The sequence below is a fragment of the Phyllobates terribilis genome, unplaced genomic scaffold (assembly GCF_046119375.1).
Source record: "Phyllobates terribilis strain yellow unplaced genomic scaffold, ASM4611937v1 Scaffold_8__6_contigs__length_399053987, whole genome shotgun sequence".
NCBI lineage: Eukaryota > Metazoa > Chordata > Amphibia > Anura > Dendrobatidae > Phyllobates > Phyllobates terribilis.
Genome location: NW_027362768.1, coordinates 270835592 through 270851476, shown reverse-complemented (window position 1 = coordinate 270851476; position 15885 = coordinate 270835592). Strand labels below are relative to the sequence as shown.

General features: G+C 46.2%; 1 pseudogene; it reads right to left on the bottom strand.

The window, feature by feature from the left end:
- The window catches only part of LOC141157738 (meiotic recombination protein DMC1/LIM15 homolog), a 199207-nt pseudogene that overhangs the window by 28797 nt on the left and 154525 nt on the right, over positions 1-15885 (bottom strand).

Sequence of the window (15885 nt, the reverse complement as noted above, 5' to 3'; positions counted from 1 at the left end):
TGGATCGTCAGGGTTGAGGACCTTCCGTCGCGCTCCTGTGACGTCGGCGTCTGCTGGGCTCCTTCCAGGACCTTACGCAACGTCCGGACGTGGGGCGGGGCTTCAGTTCTCGCGCGCTTTCGGAGTCCACGCCCCTCTTCTTCCCGCGCGGCGTCCTCAAGATGGCGTCCAATGGCGGGAAAACTCCACGGATGGCGGGAAGAAGGCAGAAGATGGCGCCGGATGGCGGGAAACTTCACCGATGGCGGGAAGAAGGCTGAAGATGGCGCCGGATGGCGGGAATCTTCACCACAGGTAAGTTTGAAAAGTCTCTTTTTCAGGCACGCAGTACCCGGTGGTTGCGGGCACGAAATCCTGCCGACTACGCCAAAGTTGACGCGCCCCTGGGCCTGTGTCGCGCTGCGTTGCGCACGCGGGAGCTTACCCGGAGCCGGATCTCTTGAGGGTTGTAGTCTCGTGGCGGTGACCCGGTCCGTGCCCAGGGAGTCAAACTGAGCGGCGATGTAACAGCAGTAGATGCAGGACGACTACGCCACCCGTTGAATGCAGCTATGGAGCTGCCGCTGCAGGACAGTCCGCTGAGGCCGGTGGATGGATGGTGCAGCGTAGATGGTATAACCCCCAACGGGAGGGGTATGGCCTCAGGGCAGCAGATGTGGATGATGGGGGTAGCAGGAACCACTCAGAGACGGTGCGGTGTAATTCAGGGTCTTTACTGGTAACAACGATAGACCCTCCCGGAGTACTTGCTAGTGAACGGGGCCTGGTCAGTCCTTGAGCAGATGGGATCTCCCCTGGCCAGGCGGAGTTGTAGGCCTCCCAAACTGACTGTACTCTTCTGGCTACCTTGCTAGAAGCGGATATAAGTAGCCCACGTCCCTGAGTGTACCGTGTGGTGCTCACCCGTATGGCCGGTGACTCGGGGCCTTCTAATGGCTTCCGCTCCACGATGGCGGTGCTGGTCCCACGCGTGTGACCGTGCCTTCGGGTTTCTGGGCCTGAGGACCTGAAATCCCCTGCCGGTCGGCTTCTGCTGCTGGGTAAGAGTTAGTCCCCACAGCCTCGGACGCCGGGTCCGGTAAGAAAGCTTCTCAGTCAGGGCGAGCTCTGCAGCTGCCAGCCCCTGACTCGTAGTAATATTGCTCCCAATGAGCTTCTGCTGTTTCTTCCTATGCTGCTTCTCTGTCTCTACTCTCCTAGACTGACTCACCCTGCCTCAGCCCAGGGTTTATACAGGGGAAGTTCTTCCCCTCCCAAGACTGGGCAGGAGGTGTGGCATGCACAGGATCCCTGACCAAAGGACCTCCCACCTGCTCTCAGACATAACATTACATTACTGTGGAAAACCAGACCCCTGGGGTGCCACATATATATACCCTGCATGCTTTTTTCTGTTTTCAGATTGGAACACACTATGTAGTAACTTCATAATGTTCAGTATATTTATAGGTTTATGATAATTAGGGTTACATCCATCCAATATGCATGTCTTACGGGTTTACATTCACCAATTTGGCTCTCTTCACAAACAGAAATTATACTTCTTGGACTCCCTGACAAAGCCCTTTTGCCTAGCCAACCAGTACTCCTATTTTGCACTGATGACGGTAAATACCCTGACATTGAGTCTTTTCAGTCAAATTGAGGTTATAATTATATATTTTATGCTGCTCTTTCCACTTTTGATTTGTGGATGGAGAAGTTTTTAAAAAGTTGCAATTCTCACTCAAGTGGAGGAATTGAGTAAAAATTGGAGAAAGAGCAAATTTGGTGCAAATAAAGGATAAACAGCCACATGCAAAGATGATTTAAAAAACATTGCCTTTTTTGCCATATCTGAAATCCTTGGACATGACAGGTGTAAAGGTGTTGTCTGGTTATATCATATTGATGACCTATCGGAAGGATAGGTCATAAATATGATATCGGTGGTGGCTGATACCTGGGGCTCCCACCGATAGGTTATTTGCTGTGTTGGCTGCCAGATGTAAGCACATGGAACAGAGCAACAAAGTGCAGCTCCAATCAATGTGTAGCAGCTGATGCTGGGTATTTTGAATAGAACCTCCTCTGCAATACCTGGCAGTGGACTCTTAATCTTGATGAATATGTCCAGCAGCATTATTACATGTGTTTAATTCATGTGGCCACTAGAGCAAATAACAGCTGATCAGTGGGAATGCCATGTGATATGATGTCCAATAGGAAAGCTGGACGACAATAGCGCAAAATAGGGTCTTACAAGGATAGAGAATGGGAGAACAGTAGATGCAGAGATGTGCTCACCAAGGAAGGTTGTGGGTCCACAACACCATAAAAAGTTCAGAAAACTACTGCTGCAGATCCAAGGAAGCATTCAGAGAGAAGGATAAAAAGGAGAATAGATCTTTTCTGCTCCGAAGACACCAATATTGGTTTCCAAAAATGATGAAGAAAGGAATCCAAGAGACAACGTGTAGAGAATTGTGTTTTTTAATTATCAACGCATTTCAAAGTTCACAGACTTCTTCATCAGGACAAACCACATTGCCTACTGGATTCCTTTCTTCATCATTTTTGGAAACCAATATTGGTGTCTCCATTTTATTTTTCTCCCTGAATGTGACATGATGTGATATAGATCATATCAAAGTGATGTGACCGTAAAATTTGTGATTTCTACCATACAAACTTGAATTGTAACTTACGTCATTGTGGCCCCTGGATCAGCAGTCATCTGATTTGTAATAAATACAGCAACATTGTACTCTAAAGAAATAAATGGCACAATTAGAAAAGTTATTTCATTGTAGAATCAAATTGGATTTGTTCTCATGTACATAACAAAATATATGCACGGAAGCTGTAAAGCAGTGCTTTAACCCCTTAACGACCGCCGATACACATTAAAACAGCGGCCGCTTAGGGGCCTTATTCCCTCATTGCCGTTTTAAAACGGCAATCGGGAATAGGTCTATAGCGCCCCCCAGAGTCCAAAAATCTCCAGGGTCTCAGCTACCTGGGGAGAACATGATCAGGGCCATATTTTCCAGTCCCCGATCACGTGATCGCTGTTATTCAATGAAAAACGGCGATCAAGTAAAAAAAAAAAAGTGTGCCAGCTTTTAAAATAATTTCTCTCTCTTCTGACATGATATACATGTCAGAGGAGAGAGAAATGATGTCCCCAAACCCCTCCCCGCTACCTCCGCCATTCCCTGGGTCCTGCTGATCCATCCCCTGGCCCTCCGTCTCCTTTTCCAGAAAAAAGATGACGATACCTGTCGGCCGTCACATGGCAACAGGAGGAATTTTTCCTTTTGGTTCCATTTGATCACTGTGATGGACCCTATCCTTGTGGGTGCAGTTTCCAAAATAGGGTCAATTGTGGGAGGCTTCTGCTGTTTGGGCGCCTCAGAGGCCCTGCAAATGTGACATGTCACCCGCAATTTATTTCAGCTAATTTGTGCTCCAAAATTCAAATATTGCTCCTTCCGATCTGAGCCCTACTGTTTGTCTAAACAGAACTTTTTGACTGCAGGTGCATCTCACTAAATTAGAACATCATCAAAAAGTAAATTTATTTCAGTTCTTCAATACAAAAAGTGAAACTCATATATTATATAGAGTTATTACAAACAGAGTGATCTATTTCAAGTGTTCATTTGTGTTAATGTTGATGATTATGGCTTACAGCCAATGAAAACACAAAAGTCATTAACTCAGTAAATTAGATTAACAAAAAACACCTGCAAAGGCTTCCTAAGCATTTAAAAAGGTCCCTTAGTCTGTTTCAATAGGCTCCACAATCATGGAGAAGACTGCTGACTTGACAGATGTCCAGAAGGCAGTTATTGACACTAAGTAAATGCAAAGTAAATTTTGCATTTCATTTGGAAATCAAGGTCCCAGAGTCTGGAGGAAGAGTGGAGAGGCCACAATCAAAGCTGCTTGAGGTCTAGTGTGAAGTTTCCACAATCAGTGATGTTTTGGGGAGCCATGTCATCTGCTGGTGTAGGTCCACTGTGTTTTATCAAGACCAGAGTCGGTGCAGCCGTCTACCAGGAAATTTTAGAGCACTTCATGCTTCTCCCTGCCGACAAGCTTTTGGAGATGGAAATGTCATTCTCCAGCAAGACTTGGCACCTGTCCACACTGCCAAAAGTACCAATACCTGGTTTAAAAACAACAGTATCACTGTGCTTGATTGGCCAGCAAACTTGCCTGACCTTAACCCCATAGAGAGTCTATGGGGTATTGTCAAGAAGAAGATGAGAGACACCAGACCCAACAATGCAGACGAGCTGAAGGCTGCTATGAAAGCAACCCGGGCTTCCATAACACCTCAACAGTGCCACAGGCTGATCCCCTCCATGCCACGCCGCATTGATACAGTAATTGATGCAAAAGGAGCCCTGACCAAGTATTGAGTGCATTTACTGAACATACATTTCAGTAGGCCAACATTTTGGATTTTAAAAACATTTTTCAAACTGTTATAAAGTATTCTAATTTACTGAGATAATGACTTTTGTGTTTTCATTGGCTGTAAGCCATAATCATCAACATTAATACAAATGAACACTTGAAATAGATCACTCTGTTTGTAATGACTATATAATATGAGTTTCACTTTTTGTATTGAAGAACTGAAATAAATTAACTTTTTGACGATATTCTAATTTAGTGAGATGCACCTGTACATATGGGGTATCGCCACGCTCATAAGAAAATTGGTAACTAACTGTAGGGTCCATTTTTTGGTGTTACCTCTTGCAAAAGTGAGAAATTTTGGGCTAAAGCAAGATTGTTGTGAAAAAAATTAACTTTTTCAATATGATCACCTAATGTTATCAAATTCTGTGTCGTACCTGTAGGTTAAAAATTCTCACTATACCCCTAGATAAAATGCTTGAGGGTGTAGTTTCCAAAATGGGATCAGTTATCTGGGGATTTCTGCTGTTTAGGCACCTTAGGAGCCCTGCAAATTCGACATGGTGCCCACCATCACTTTCAGCCAAATTTGTGTTCCAAAATTCAAATATTGCTCCTTCCACTCCGAGCTCTGCCGTTTGTCCAAACAGAACTTTTTGACTACATGTGTGGAATCGACGCATTCGTAAGAAAGTGGGTAACAAACTGTAGGGTCTACTTTTTGGTGTTACCTCTTGCAAAAGTGAGAAATTTGGGGCTAAAGCAAGATTTTAGTGGTAAAATTTAATTGAATTTTTTTTTTCACTTTGTATTAATTTCTGTGTAGCAACTGAAGGGTTAAAAAATTTCCTGACAACAGTTTTAAAGTATTTGAGGGGTGCGGTTTTTAAAATGGTATCACTTTGGGGGAATTTCCAATATGTAGGCCCCCTCAAAGTCCACTTTCCCAGTGGGTCATGGCACCTAAAAATCATGGCAGTAAAATCTGCACTAAATTATGGCACTCATTCCCTTCTTAGTTTTGTACTGTGCCTCAAATTCCCGATTACATGTAAGGTATTCGCATACTCAGGAGAAATTGCACAACAAACTGAGATGTCCATTTTTTCCTATTAGCACTTATAAAAATTAAAAATTTGGGGCTAAAACAGTTCAGCGGTAAAAATGTAATTTTTCATCTTTCACCACCCAATGATATAAATTTCTGTGAGGCACATGTGGTGTCAACATGCTCACTGCACCCCCTAGATGAATTCATTGAGAGATGTAGTTTGTAAAATGACATCAATTATGGAGTGTTTCCGCTGTTCTGACACCTCAGGGGCTCTGTCAATGTGACATGGCACCCTCAAACCATTCCAGCAAAATCTGAACTCCAACATGGCGCTTCTTCCCTTCTGGGCTTTGCACTGTGCCTCAAAAGTAGTTTTCCTCCACATATGAGGTATCGGTGTACTCAGGAGAGTGTAATCTAAGTGTAATGCGATTATCTCCCATGCGAGAATCGGATCACAGGGGTGGAGAAGATGGAGAACGTAATTTCTCCATCCTCTCCATTGTTTGTGGCCACGGATGTAGGACTGTACTTGGATGACATCTGAGTGCACTGCCCCACAGTATAACATTGGTCCAAGTAATAAAACATCGGCTAGCACTCGGCCGTGTTATACGTTCATGTGAGCGAGCCCTTAACCAGAGTTTAAAAAAGCATTAGAAAAATCGTCCATTTTTCATCCATATTGTCATCCATATGCCCTCTCTGTGTCCGTTTTTTATGTACGTGTGCCAATTTTAGCTTGGATAGCACATGTTTATATAATATTCTTGTCTGCATGAGACCTTGAACGGACAGCACAGAATGACTGTTCAAACTAAGTCCCGCCGCTCGGTGCATTACGGCGGGGCTAATCATTTAAATACTTGTACACCTTCCCATCTGCTTGTTTTTCCCTGTATCTGCCCCTGTATGTCCCCCTCTTCTTTGATTGACAGCTCAGCCTTCATAGAGCCAAAGAAGACCAGCCTATAGATGAAAACCAAACAGGTGAGAAGGTGTATTTAAATGATTGGCCCCGCCGTGAAGCACTGAGAGCCTGTACTTGGTTTGAACAGTCATTCGGTGCTGACAGAATCGCTTTAAAGAATGGGCTGCAGAATAAGCTGTTACAGGTGCCACATGAAAATAAAGTTGCGGCCAAATGTTTAAGACTGACAAATTCTGGTGTTTTTAGATCTTTTAGTTGGATATTTCTATGGTTACTGACGTACAATTATCAGCATTTTATACATTTTTTAACTTTATTGACAAATACATCAAGTTTATGCAAACGCATAAAATTTACAGGGTTGATCGTTATTTTTAAAGATATCTGCCCTTCACTCTGGTAGCTGGATATCATTTTCTGGGCCAAATCCTGACTGATGACAGCCCATTTTTGTCTAATCAGTGCTTTATCACGATTTTGGTGTTTTTGTTTGTCCACCCATTTTTTGCTTGACCACAGCCCAACTCAACGTGATTGAGATCTGGGAAGTTTCCTGGTCAATTATCCAAAATTTCAATGTTTTGTTCACCAAGCCACATAGTTATCAATTTTGCCTTGTGACATGATACCACCATATGTATGAGTATTTGCTTATAAATCCTGTATACAAAAGCAGACAGTATTTGGCACGGTGCTTGTTGAAGTGATTGCTGTCTTTTAAAATAACAAAATGTTATTAATTTAGGAAACTCACCTTCTGAAATTTTCTGAAGCCTAGACAGCATCTGAGCTACTTTCTGCTGTCTTCAGCCAACTCTCCACGCCCACTAAAATCCACTCGGAAGAGAGCCATTATTGAATCAATAATCTGAAATCAAGATCAGAAATTGATCATAGCCTGAACATTACTGACAAAGTTAGCATAGCCTTTAAATAAGTTAAAAATAACTTCTTTTTATTTTCAAAAACTAGAAGTTAAATATTCAAAACATAGGATTTCACTTCTACAGTCTGTGAAGTGTCAAAAAAAAAATGCATACTGTAAAAAATGGCAATGCATGGTCTCAAATTAATATATATTGTAACAGAAAAATGGTGAAAATGTGAGCGGTGGATATAGAAATTGCTTAATAGTCTGACATGGCTGAAAATTCGTTGCCATTTATTTTGCATTATGAGCATTCAATCTGTTGAAGGATTCAGTTAAATTCTGTCTTTTACCTTTTTAGTGTATACTTTACCATTGTAAGTAAACTGTGCACTAGAGCCCAGCAGTGTAAAATAGGGCCGAGAGAAAAAAAAATACGCCTTACGTTATAGGCGCATTGCGCGTGCGGGGGATATGCAGACTTAGACTGCACATCACAGGGCCCTGTGACATGCACGGGATGGCAGAGGAGGGGGGAATATGTAAATTAAGTAGGTAGGTGGGGATTTCTTGGCGTCTCCAAGTAAGTATGCAGGGAATTCTTGGCGTCCCCCGGATGCCAAGCATAGGAAAACAAATTTCATAAAAAGATATTTTAAAACAAGCAGACCTCTAATATGGGCCATACAGGTATGTATAGATGTCACGGGTGTATCAGAAGTGACAGACAGTCGCCCTGCAGTTGCAGTACCTCCCTCTTGCTAATTAGCTCCTGGCCTGGGTGTATATATACCTGGTGTGTCTGAGAGGGAGGTGTCGGCTATATTCATTTCTACTTGTGAGGTTTTGGCAGGAGCAGTGCTTCGTCCTCTCTGAAGCTTGAGTCCGTGTGCACATTTGGAGTCGTATAAAGCTAAGCAATCCCCACTGTTTGTCTACCCTTGTTTTCTATAGTGTTTAGCTGAGATCGACTAGTGCTCATCTCCTCCCATCCCTAGCCTTAGCCATAAGCCAGGGAAAGACAGGGCGAGGCATGTGTGCAGCAATTGCTGTAGAGGCAATATAGGGATGGTAGTTGAGACAAGGTGACACTAGACTAGACTAGGAGGTCTCCACTTCCCCCTTTCCCTAGTGTCTGGGCTCCCTTTCCCTCTTCCCTCAGTGTTGCACTAAGTCTTTCCCACACCTGGCGTGACAATAGATTTACATTTCTATCACCTGTATGCCCATATTAGAGGTCCGATAGGTCCCAGGGGGTGACAGATTCCCTTTAACAATGATGAATAGGGGCCTAAGTGCATGCCTCTTAGACTAGTCCAGCTAATTATAATATCTAGCACCACAATAATAATAAAGTGATTTTCTGATTGTGCTAAGAACTTGCCTAAACATTGGGGTCGCTAGAAATTAGTGTGAAATGACAAATGCAGCTCTGTAATCAGTAAATAGGGGTAAATCCTGCTGCCATATTCGCTTTAACGGGAATCTGTCAGAGCAGCATGATGTAGAGGCAGAGACCCTGATTGTAACGATGCGTCACTTATTGGGTTGCATGGTGCAATTTTGCTAAAATCACAGTTTTATCTGCTGCAGATCTACCAGTTACCTGAATGCTGAGCTCTGTATAATCCGCTCACACCACTGATTGGCAGCTTTCCGTGTAAACTGTGCATAGGCAGAAAGCTAGCAATCAGTGGTAGGGCGGGGTTATACAGAGATCCTGAATATGGCGGACTACATGACAGCAAGTTTACTAGTCCTCTAGTGATAAAATCACTGTTATCTGTAGAAGATTATCAAAACTACGGCAAGCAGCCATGTAAGGGACACATCGCTGGAAACGGTCTTTGGCTCGCTCTATTGTACGTTTTGCTGCTCTCAGGTGTGGTGTCAAAAATCTGGTGACATATTCGCTTTAAAGTCAATGAAAATTAATTTTTTCAACCAAAACGGACATTCCTCAGGAAAATACGGAAGAACGAACTATTGTTTTAACCAACCAAACAAAGAGTATCATCATTTGAAATGAAGTCAGTTCTGTTTATTAGCCCATGGCCCCACTATCAGTAATTGGTCAGTATTTTTTCTCAGGAGTGGGAGCCAAAACCAGGTGAGGAACAATCAGAGAAAAGGTATGACAGAAACAAGTCACCAATTCTGCATTTATCACCCACTCCTGGTTTTGGCTCCCACTCCTGAGAAAAAATACTGACCGAATACTGACCAAATAGTCTTAGGCTGAAAGTTGGAAGAAGATCTTTTGTTCAATGAAAGATCAATCATTCATAAAAGACCTTTTGTTGAAAGAATATTTTCAGAAATAATTTTTGTTTTGTGCCCATTGTCACTGAACATATATATATATGGCCAAGTTGAATGGGCAATATGGACTAAGATGTATATGGCACTGTCGGTATTACAACAGTTTGTTAAACAACAGTTCAACCAACAGCATACTTTAATCTCTGCATGAATGGCTTAGGGATCGCTGACACCACTGTCTGAGCGCGATCCAACAAAACATCAGGTTGCACTCGGACCAATGTTAGTCTATGAGGCCGCACACAGGTCCAATTTTTTGCTTGGTCCGAGGAAAAAAATTGCAGCTTGTCCAAGTTTGAAGCGATATTTGGATCACACTTGGCGCTGCAAGGCAATGAGTGCATGGAAACCATCAGACTACACTGAAATGATATCTGATTCGGATGCAGTCCGATTATGGAAAAAACAAGCAAAAAGAAGGTGTACAAAGACAAGGATAACCTGACTAAAATATATATTTATTTATTAAATGACACACAAGCCAGAACAAAGACATATTAAAAATACTTAAAAAAAAGCACAAATGGCCATAACATTTGGCTTACTGATCATTGGTACCTTATGTACCATCTTACAGACGGGTGGATTAGACTTCAACACTATAGTGTTGTGGTCCGTTATACTGTTATTAATTAACAAACAAAGCAGCACACTGGGAAGCTAAGTATACAAACATGAAATATAAGAAATATGAATAGCATTACTGCTTTGGGAAAATAGAAATAAGTGAGAAATCTTAGTGCATAAATTGGCCAATTCATGTGTACCTGGTAGCCACGGTAAGGCGTTTCTCAAAAATACCAGGACCCTATCAATGTAAACTCATCTCTAAGTGACTATGTCTGCTTGTGTGCGGGATAATAAGATCCTGCTGCAATTAAAATCGCCTGTGACATAGAAGCGGAGTGCTCAGTCAAAGTTTATACATAGAAACAGAAAAAACTGACGGCACTTCCAAAACAAGAAATAGGTGTGAACAGGTGTTGTTTTTTGCTTTGTTATACTGTTATGGCCATTTTTACTTTTTAAGTGTTTTTTAATATGTCTTTGTTTTGGCCTTGGGTGTCATTTAATAAATAAATATATATTTTAGTCAGGTGATCCTTGTCTTTGCATACCTTCTTTTTCTTTGCTTTTTCCATGTTCTGCACTGGGTATGTGATAAGTAGATCCCGACTTTATTTATGGTGGTGCCCTCTACCTTTCCTTGTTATGGATGCAGTCCGATTTCCGAGCACTGATAATGGAGAGGATGGAGAAATTTTGTTCTCCATCTTCTGTGGCACCCCAGGGGTCTGGTTGCCACAGTGATAAAAATATCACGTCTGAGAGCAAGTGGGAGGTTCCCTGGTCAGGAGCCCTTGAACATGCAACACCTCCTGTCCCAGACCAGATAGGGGAGGAATCTGCCATATATAAACTGGATCTGGGGCGGGGGTAGAGGAGAAAGTGAAGTTCCAGAGAGAGTAGAGAGTGAAATTGCAGACACAGGGAAAGCAACAGCTAGGAACTCTGTAGGAGCAGGAGCTGAGTGCCAGGGACTGGAAGCAGATATAGCTCGTCCTGGCTGAAGACACTACTACCGGACAACGGAGTCCGAGGCTGTGAGGATCTCTAAGTCCAGCAGCAGAAACCAGCTGGCAGGGGATTCCAGGTCCTCTGGCCATAGAAGCCCGGAGGCTCAGTCACGAGCAAGGGACCAGCACCGCCATCGAGGAGCGGAGGATATCAGAAGGCCCCAAGTCACCAGCCATACGGGTGAGCACTACACGGTACGCTCAGGGACGTGGGCTACTTCCACTCGCTTACAGCAAGGTAGCCAGGAAGAGTGCAGACAGACGGGGAGGCCTACAACTCCACCTGGCCAGGGGAACTCCTGTTTGTTCACAGACTGACCCGGCCTCTTATGCTAGCCAGTACTCCTGGGAGGGTCCGCCTTATCATCATCAGTAAAGACCCTGTACTGCACTGCAAAGACTCTGAGTCGTTCCAGCTACACCCGTGCACCATCACTCCCGTCATCCACACTCACTGCCCCGAGGCTATACTCCTCCCGTGGTGAGTTGTCCCATTCTCTGCTGCACACACAACACCAGCCTCAGCGGTCTGCCTCGCAGCGGCGGTACACCCTGACCGCAATTCACGGGTGGCGTAGTCGGACATTAACCTAAAACATATAAAAGACTGCCACTGGTTTGACCAGGTCGCCGTCACGGAGACTACAACCCCTAGAGACCCAGCTCCGGGTAACCCCCATGCGTGCACACACGGCCCAGGGGGCGCGTCAACTTTGGCGTAGTCGGCAGGATTTTGTGCCCGCAACCACCGGGTACTGCGTGCCTTCAAAAGACTGTCATACCTGCCGTGGTGAAGTTTCCCGCCATCCGCAGCCGTTTTCCCGCCATCCGCAGTCGTTTTCCCGCCATTAGGCGCCATCTTCGGGATGCCGCGCGGGAAGAAGAGGGGCATGGACAACGAAAGCGCGCGAGAGCTGAAGCCCCGCCTTACGCACGGACGCTGCGCAAGGTCCTGGAAGGAGCACAGCGGACGCCGACGTCATCAGCACGCGACGCAAGGTCCTCAACCCCGACGATCACTTGCGGAGCCGCGGCCGACGGAGGAAGAGCAACAAGAGGTAGGCCACGGTTAACTAGGGGGGCGGAAGATACCAGGAATGGAGGGAGCTCCCACCGCCAGCGCGGCTGCTGCCGCAGTGATGCCGTTCACGATGCCATATATCCCCAGAGCGGCATGGCTACCCCAGTACTCAGGGGAGTCACACACCCTAAGTGACTTTAAGGAAAGGCTAAACAGCCTCTTCCAAGTATACCCCCTGACAGAAGAGCAAAAAGTGAGCATCTTGGTGGGCCAGTTAATCGGAGCAGCCCAAAGGGAGGTTAAGTCCTGGCCACCACGGGAGAAGGGGACTGTCAGAGAAATACTGGCCCGTCTAAAGGACACTTTTGATACCCGCACCTCAGCAGAGTTTAAACTAAGATTTTACGGGTGCAAGCAACGGGCACAAGAAAGTATAAGGGACTATGCTTTGAACTTGCAGGAGGCCCTGAGAGTCATTAAGCAGGCAGACCCTGACAGCGTGCGGAATGAAGATAAGCTGTTGACTGAACAATTCATAGAGGGTCTACTGTCCAATGCCCACCAAACCCAGTTGCGGGCAATGGCCCTACAGGACCCTGATTTAGATTTTGCACAGTTCAAGGACAGAGCCATCCGGGTGCTCCGAGAACCGGCACCGGGTGGCACTGTAACCCAAAGGCGCCCCGCTATCACTTATCCCAAGGAGGCAGCGCCCTTGTCTGCAGGGCCTGTGGGAGCTGATGCGCAGGCTTTGGACAACAACCCGGCTACAGACCTGCACCATCAGGTCCAAGAGCTAACCAAAAGCGTTGCCGCGCTAACCAGAAATGTGCAGTCTTTACAGGTCTCTCCTCCAGGAAAGATCCAGCTGGCATCCGGACCGGAGGACGTCCCGTGGTGCCGACAGAGGAGGATCCCATCGTCCAGAGGAAGACCCAGCGACCAATACAACGAGGACGGGCAACCCATCAGCCGCCGCTGCAATCAACCAGGACATATGGCAAGGTACTGTCATTTAAACGGGCACAACCTGGGGCAGAGGGCCAACCCCCATGTATAAGATCATCAGGCCCATCGAACTGGCGTGATAAATATGTAGGGGGACGTCCAGTCTTGCCTGTGGTACTGGATGGCATTCTTATGATTGCCCTACTAGACACCGGGTCACAGGTGACTACCATCCCTTATGTGCTCTTTAAGCGGTACTGGAATGACTCGGACATAACCCGCTACCCAGATGACGACCTGAGTATCATCACCAGCAATGGTCAGCCCGTGCCGCAGGTGGGATTCAAAGAGGTGACCATTAAAATCGGTAAAGTTGAACTGGCGGCACAAGGACTGATTATTGTGGACATTGACCGTCGTGAGAGTCACCCTAAAATAAGCTTGGGTACTAACGTGATTGAAAATTGTCTTGCAGAGATAATTCTCATTTTACAGCAGGTTGCCATGAACGCCAGTTCCAGCCAGCAGCGTGTCCTACAAAAGGAGATCCGGGCGTTGATGAAACGGCAACAGGTGGAACTATCTGGTGGTGAGATTGGTAGCATGAGAATGTGTGACCCGTTCCTTATTGCCATGCCCCCGAAAAGTGAGATGATGATATGGTGCCGGGCAGCTATTGGTCTAAGAGGTAGAGACTACCAAGCAATGGTCGAACCCGTCTACTTGGACAGTAGGCCCACCATTTTGACAGCACGGGGGGTGCTCGATGTACGCCATGGGGGGGTGCCTGTCCGCATCTTAAATATCGGGGAGAGAGAAGTATACCTGCCCCGGTATGCCACGCTAGCCAAATTGTTCACCATAAACCAAAATTCTGTAAAGGCCGTAGAACTCTTACCTCCGTCTCAATCAGAGGAAGGTAACGGCTCTAAGAAACATATGGAGGACTGGTGTCAGCAGCTGCATTTGGGTACTGACTCCACTCCATCACACCAAAAACAGGGAGTCTACCGGGTGGTTCAGGAGTACAAAAGAGTCTTTAGTAAACACCTGCTAGACTTCGGGCGAGTAAAGGGGGTAGAACATCACATCCCCACAGGAGACCATCCACCCATAAAAGAAAGATACCAACCTGTACCCCCTGCACACTATCAGCATGCAAAGGGGATGTTGCGAGACATGAAGGAGGCTGGGGTAATCAGGGACAGCTGTAGCCCATGGGCAGCTCCACTAGTTCTAGTGAAAAAGAAAGACAGCACCATGAGAATGTGTGTAGACTACAGAAAGGTCAACCGAATCACACACAAAGATGCGTACCCGTTACCTAGGATAGAAGAATCTTTAGCTGCATTAAAATCTGCTAACTTCTTCTCCACTTTGGATCTTACTAGCGGGTACTGGCAGGTTCCTGTAGCAGAGGCGGACAAGGAGAAGACCGCGTTTACCACCCCGATGGGTCTCAGTGAATTCAACTGTATGCCGTTCGGGCTCTCCAACGCACCGGGGACCTTCCAGCGGTTGATGGAATGCTGTCTGGGACACCGGAATTTCGAGGCGGTCCTGTTATACCTGGATGATGTCATCGTTTATTCCAAGACCTACGAGGACCATCTGAAACACCTGGCAGAAGTGTTTGACGTCCTGGCAAGCTACGGCCTAAAGGTGAAACCCTACAAGTCTCATCTACTGAAACCAAAAGTACAGTATCTGGGACACGTGGTGAGTGCTGACGGAGTGGCTCCCGACCCCGATAAGATCACCGTGATTAAGGACTGGCCAAGACCCTCCAGCGTAAAGGAAGTGCGGCAGTTCCTCGGGTTGGTAGGCTACTACCGAAGATTCATTCCCGGTTTCACCAGAATGGCAGCTCCTATGCAGGACCTCCTGATAGGCCAGTCCAGGAAGGCCAAAACCCAGAAGCCACCCTTCAGGTGGGAAAAGCTGGAAGAGGAGTCCTTCCGCCAGCTGAAGATGGCCCTCACGGGGGATGAAGTCCTGGCGTACCCTGACTACGGCCAGCCCTTTATCCTCCACATGGACGCAAGCAACATCGGGCTAGGAGCCATACTGTCCCAGATTCAGCAGGGGAGAGAACGGGTAATCGCTTACGCCAGCCGGAAACTAAGGCCCACAGAAAGGAACCCTGAGAATTATAGCTCCTTCAAGCTAGAGTTCCTGGCAGTGGTGTGGGCAGTGACCGAACGTTTCAAGCATTACCTTGCCTTTTCCAAGTTCACCGTGTACACGGATAACAACCCGTTGACACACCTGGACACTGCAAAACTTGGTGCCCTGGAGCAGAGATAGATGGCCCGCCTGTCCAACTATGAATTCACCATCAAATACCGGGCGGGACGCTCAAATGCCAACGCGGATGTCCTGTCCAGGATGCCAAACTTACTGGACAGAGGAGAAGATCTAGAAGAACTAGAAGAGATCGAACTCCCGGCGTTCCACCGTCATGGGATTACCCAGTATTCCCACCGTGTAAGGGACAGGCACTCTGCTACGTTCAATCCCTTACCCCACTACGGCTGGGCGGAGACGCAAGACAGTGACCCCGCAGTCCGTCTGGTGAAGGAAATGCTGACACAGGCTGATGCCCGCCTTGACCCAGACGCTCCGGAGGAGACCAAGCAACTGTGGAAAGCGAAAAGTAAGCTGTTTCTTTACAAAGAGAAGCTGTGCCAGAGAGTGGTCAACTCCCGAACACATGAGCTGACCTAGCAGGTAGTTGTCCCGAGACGAGAC